Source organism: Terrapene carolina, unplaced genomic scaffold (genome assembly GCF_002925995.2).
Source record: "Terrapene carolina triunguis isolate 2854851 unplaced genomic scaffold, T_m_triunguis-2.0 Scaffold638, whole genome shotgun sequence".
NCBI classification, from domain to species: Eukaryota; Metazoa; Chordata; order Testudines; family Emydidae; genus Terrapene; species Terrapene triunguis.
The window spans coordinates 187,343-193,342 of record NW_020664989.1 but is presented as its reverse complement, the minus strand read 5'-3'; the positions used below and the strand labels follow the sequence as shown (position 1 = coordinate 193,342).

Here is a 6,000-nt window from a genome sequence, read left to right as displayed (position 1 = left end):
GGCAGAGGTTCTGGGGGCGGCCCTGGAGCTTGCAGCCCCCACCCCTTGCCAGCAGCTGTTCAAAGCGGCAGGTCTGGGGAGCTGAGCTGCCGGTGGCTCGGCATGCTGTGGCTCTGGGGGAGGGGGGGAAGCGGGGGAGGGGCCGGGGGAGGTCCCAGCTGGGACTTCTGGGAGCTCAGTTGGGGGACAGGATGGTCCTGCGGGCCGGATGTGGCCCGTGGACTGGAGTTGTTTTCCCACCTGCCCGGCCCTTTAACAGCCGGTTCTCCACTGGCGTCTAATTTTAGCAACCGGTTCTTGCGAACTGGTGCGAACCGCCTCCTGCTCACCACTGGAAGGGAGTGCAGGGGTTAGGAGTGAAGGGGGTGCAGGAGAGGGGCAGTGGCTAGGGGCACAGGAGGGGAGTGCAGGAGTTAAGAGCAAAGGGGACCCAGTGTAGGGGTTAGGGTACAGGAGGGGGCAAGGGCTAGGGGTGAAGGAGGTGCAAGGGTTGGGAGTGCAGGAGCTAGGGGCAAAGGGGGAGTGGGGAACCCACAGCGGTCAGGGGCATTTTGAATGTAGACTTGCCTAAGAATAAGACAAGAAGTCCAGACTGGCTCCATTTTGCACCTTGGATGGTAAGACACCACACTGACTGCTGTGCAGTTCTGTAAGTGTGTCCATGGCTGAACAGCAAGAGTTCCTGCCCATTTCCCTTCTGGCTGGAGCATGATTGGAGTGTGTTTCTGGTTAATGATGTTGCTGTAGATTGTTCATTCCCCGCCTTGATAATTCAGACAGTCCCTTTCCCATCTTATCTCCAGCACATCAGTGATTCCAATAGCAGGGGCAGGTTTCCTCTGGGGGACTGAGATTTTTTGGGGGAGTTGGTGGCTCCTTTCTTTCCTCACCCTGGAGTAAACTCAGCTTTTTATTCCATCCTTGATGATTCATGGAATAACAGCAGCAGCATGAAGAAAGAGGAGAGGGAATATCTCACTGCCAGGGGGGAAGGTGGCCACGTCCCCTCTGTCTGACCATTGCCATTGCAGGAGAGAAGGTCTCAATGGAATTGAATGCCCTGGCTCAGACAAGCGACACAGGAAGATTTTGCTGTTCATGGATCCATGCAAAGGAAATTGTTTCTCTGTGTGAAACTGGGGAGGGAAATGAAACACCCACATGGTGGCATCTAAGGCAGAAGGGAACCCTATAGGATTAGAATAGGATAAGTTCTCAAGCAGCATGTTTCTTACTTTGCCCATCTATCAATTTTGATTATTATCGATGGAAATATTTTGCCATTGGGTTGTGTGTTTACACAGAAATTGACATTTACCAACAAATATGTAATTCTTCCAAGCCTGCCTAGTCTGCAGTTGGTGAGTTTAGAAGGACAGTCACTCTTCCCAGTCCCCATGCCAGGCCTGGGCTCTCCATGCTGCCCACTTCCCACAATGCTGGGATCCTTCCCTGATCTCCCCTCAGACCTCTGCCCCCCACTCCCACTTCTGGGATCCCCTCCCAACACTGTCCAAATCCCCTGCTTCCAGGATCCCTCCCCATTCCTTTCATTTACTTCCTCCCCTGTGAGCAAAAGCTCTGCACTATTCCCACACTGAGAATTGAACCCAGGCCGCCTGGGTGAAAACCAGGAATCCTGACCACTAGACCATATGGGACTGGGGTGATGATGTTTGTCTACTAAGACAACCCCTCATAAGAGCAGCAGCACCACCCAGCAGGGATTGCACACAGTGCTTCATTAACCCTTCAGGTGCTGAGGTTTTCCCTCTATCTATTCCCAGTGCCTGTGATCAAGAAACAGAGATTGGGGCTCCCAGGTGCTGCACAGACCATGACTGAGATCAGGACCCCATATTGTGCAAGGTGCTGTACAAACCCTGGCCAACACTGGGACACCCATGGGGTTCCCCTCAATTTCTCTGAGCCTCTGCTGCCCAAGTTCTTCTGACTCCATCTGGATCACACACACCCCCCCCGCAAAAAACCCACCTTTCCAAACAGTCCTTCTTTCCCTGCCCCCTAATTTTGCTTTCACACCCTGGGACCATCTCCTCTCTTCGTCCCTCCCCAGGTGAAACAGAGATGGAGGCAACTTCAGCCACTGGAAAAAGAACAGGAGTACTTGTGGCACCTTAGAGACTAACAAATTTCTCTAAGGTGCCACAAGTACTCCTGTTCTTTTTGCGGATACAGACTAACACGGCTGCTACTCTGAAATCAGCCACTGGAGACAGCCCCAGCGAGCTCTGCAGCCCGCCCAGCGGTGGTATTTGAAGGACACAGGAAGGGAGCAGCTGGGAGCGGTGGGTGCTGGGAAGAAGGAGGCAGGAGGCGGGAGAACAAAGCCCAGAGACCCAATATGGGGCAGCTCCTGGGGGCGGGGCTCTGGCACAGACCAGGTGCTGCTGCTGCTGCCTCTATTGTGATCCTGGAGCCAAGGCTGAGCAGCTGCTCCCTGGTTGTACATGTGCTGCCAGCAGCGCTGGAGCTGCCTGAGCCAGAGCGGAGCTGCTGGTCTCAGCTGCAGCCAGGATCTGCCCCAGGCACCGCTGAGATTCGGGTGGGGACAGAGACTGGGGCCGGGGGAACCCCCTTTGCGTGGCTGGCGGTGGTGGGAAGGGATGGGAGGGGAAAAGCTGGAGTTGCAGGCGGGGGAAGGGCATTGGGACAGGTGGGGAGTTGAACGGTCTCTGTGCAGCCAGGAAATTCCAGGAGGAGAAGTGTGTGTGTGTGTGTGTGTCACGGGGGTGAGCAGAGCTACTTGCATCCTTTTCCTGTTTGTGCCACTTTCCTCTCAAATACTGATAACAATTCTCTCTAGTTCTTCCCCTTTTCTCTCCCCTCACCACACAGGACTATAAAACCCAAGGAGATTCCCTTGTTTTTCCTAAAATTATTGACTCTCTAGTCTCTTATTTTTCCCGATTTTCTCCATAATTCTCAAATGTCAATTTAAATTATCCTCATATTTGGGGGGCTTACCCCCCATTTTTTCTGCAGCAATTCATCCTCGTTTGGGTGGGAAATTGTCCTGAGTTATTCCCCAAAAGGGATCGGGGTTACTGGGTGCTGTTTGGGGGAACCATGAGACACAGCTCCCTCTGGGGTGGAGATGGGGTGGCCTTTCTCTGCCAGCAACAGGGCATGGCAGGGGCACCGGAGGGGAAGGAGGAGCCAGAGTCCCCTATGGAGCCTGCCCAGACCCTTTGGTTCTGCTCCTTTCTAGCATTTTGTTCAGAGACTTTATTACTGGGGAGGCTGAAAAATGTCTGTGGACTTAGCCCTGGCAGGAGGGGTCAGGTCCACACTGTAATGAAGAGATCAAGCATTTTCCCAGCATGGCAGAATCTAGGATGTGTCTCTGCAGGGAAAGGGCCTGGGGGAATTGTGATGTGAAATTAACTAAAGCCTGTTCTGAAACCTCCACAACTGCCCTTCTCGCCCTGCCAGGCTGCAGAATGATGGCCACATTTCACTCCAGTTCATCCCATCCTCCCATGGGACAGGGAAAGGAAATGGCTGCAGAGGACCCAGTTCAGGTAGGGATTATTGGGGGTTACTGGTGGGTTCCTGCTGGACTGAGAGGGACAGCAAATACACAGGAGGTGGGAAGGCTTGGGCAGTCTGGTTTGGAGGTTGGAGCGGGGCAGAAAATGTTCAGGGTGGAGAATGGGAGGAGACCAGGGTGTAGCAAACCTGTTGGGACTTGTTTGATATGTGGCTTACATTCTAGGAACAGACCCATGAGGTTAGAAGGTGAAAATGCTCTAATTTGTGGAAGAGCAAACAACACACCTAGGTGGGGCTAGGAAAACGGACCAGAATCCCAGGGCTGGAGCCTGACCTGACTAACCAGCAGCTGCTATGAGATGTAGAGGGGGCACCCACCAATGAGGCTTAGCCAGGGGTTCTCAACTTTTTTCTTTCTGAGGCCCCTCAACATGCTATAAAAACTCCACTGCCCTGCATATGCATGGTTTTCTGCATAGAAAAGCCAGGGCTGGTGTTAGGGGGTAGCAAACAGGGGTATTGCCTGTGGCCCCATGCGACAGATACCCCCGCAAAGCTCATTGCTCAAGCTTTGGCTTCAGCCCTGGTTATAGGGCTCAGGGCCCCAGGCTTCAGCCCCATGCAGTGGGGTTTCTTCTTTCTTCCCTGGACCCAAGCAAGTCTAACACAGGCCCTGCTTGGAGGACCCCCTGAAACCTGCTTGCAGTCCCCAAGAGGTCCAGGGCCCCCTGCTTGAGAACCACTGGCTTAGGGGATATGCCCCTCCCCCCATACCCTGCTCCAGGGCTGGCCTTAGAGAAAATCGCCCAGGGTGCCATCTTGTATTTTGGTACCCCCCTATCACCCCTGGCCCTCACAGGCTTCCCACCATCACCTCCAGGCCCCGGTGCCTCCCTCTAGTTCTTAATTTTATTGAAAGAGATGCCAGAGCTCAGCCGTGGCACAAATTCAGCACTGGCAGGGCGGCCTGATAGTGGCAGCTGCTGGCTGAGTGCTCAGCTCTGAAGGCAATGCCACCGCCAGCAGCAGCACAGAAGTAAGAGTGGCCTGGTATGTGGTGTATTGTGTAGCCTTTTATTTTATTTAAAGTGCATTTTGTAATGTGGTATTACACCCCGTGGGTTCGGCTCTGGTGGCTACAGTTTCAAGCTTAACAGAATGAAAGTCACCTCTGCTACTTGCTTCAAATGTATAGTCTCTAGGAACACATAAAGACCAAGGATAGTGACCACACAGACATTCACAAGTGCAAAGTCTAGTCTGTTTGACAAGTTTTATTAAAGTTACAATTAAAATTATGACTACCCAAGCATATAGAAATTCTATAAAGACCTATGCAAAAATTACAACTATAGTTCTACTCACATCCTGAACAATAGTATTAGGGTCTGATGAGTCTCTCATGGACTGATCATCAGTAGAGGGATGGTTCCTGCTGGAATTTCCCATAGGGAGCTCAATTTTCCTGCTCTGGGCACCCCCTTTTTATAATGTGATTCTGATTACACCTCATTAGTATTGATGCACAACCTGTATCCTGTGGTTAAGGCATATTTGGAAACAGAGGCTGGCTAATTTTTCACACTGTTATCACTTGATACCTCTTTTCCCATAATCTTAGGGCATCGGGTTATTCCTCGGTCATTTACTTATGTCAGCATTTTTTAGCTCCAAGGACTAAAATAGCTAAGCTAAAATCTTGCAGGTCTCAGCCTACAGGCCTTGTGTTTCAACCCTATTTACTTAGATACCTAATACATGATTATTCTCGCTACATACTGATCAATCTATTCTCTATTTAGCATACAATGATTCTATATGACATAATGTGTTAGTTATTTATAGCACCACACAATGAACAGGTAATGAATGAACGGTAAACTAAAATCATTGGCTGCCATTCCCACCCTTACTTCTACACTGCTGCTGTGGCTTGTGGTGCCCGGCGCTCTGCCTGCAGCTCAAGACAGGCTTTGCGCTCTCACATGAGGGCTGCATCTTGCTGGAGCCCCAGATATCCTGCAGCCCTATGGCTGCTCCTGGCTCACCAGGGGCCATTTCAGATTTTGGGGAGGGGAGCAACTTTAACTGTGATTCCAGGGGTTACCGAGGCACCTGAAAACAGTAGGTTCTTTTTTTTTTTTTTTGCAGATAATAATTTAGGAATTTTGCTGATAGGAGCACTGTATCTAACAGTTACATAAACAAAGAAAAATATATACTGACTCCAATTACAGCCACATTTTAAGTTTAAATGTAAATTTAGAACAATGAGGAGATAATACAGCAAGATATTCCCAATCCCAAGCCTTGAGGTATTAGTTCTGGAGCTTTAACGCAGATATCAGAAACACAAGGTTGATACTTTTCACCCTGTCTTTAGCAGAGATAAATAAAAATAAATAAAATCCGCTTACTTTCTCTAACAGACACTCTCTCTGTTACTGCCATTATCTCCTCTAGTTTAGTCAATTGTCTTTCACT

General features: G+C 50.5%; 1 non-coding gene and 1 pseudogene across 1 annotated transcript; one reads left to right on the top strand and one right to left on the bottom strand.

Annotated features, from left to right (window-relative positions):
- Positions 1-6,000, top strand: part of LOC112124981 — a 573,457-nt pseudogene that overhangs the window by 400,630 nt on the left and 166,827 nt on the right.
- On the bottom strand, positions 1,590-1,661 carry TRNAE-UUC. The gene has a single exon. It is a non-coding gene; the product is annotated as a tRNA-Glu (tRNA).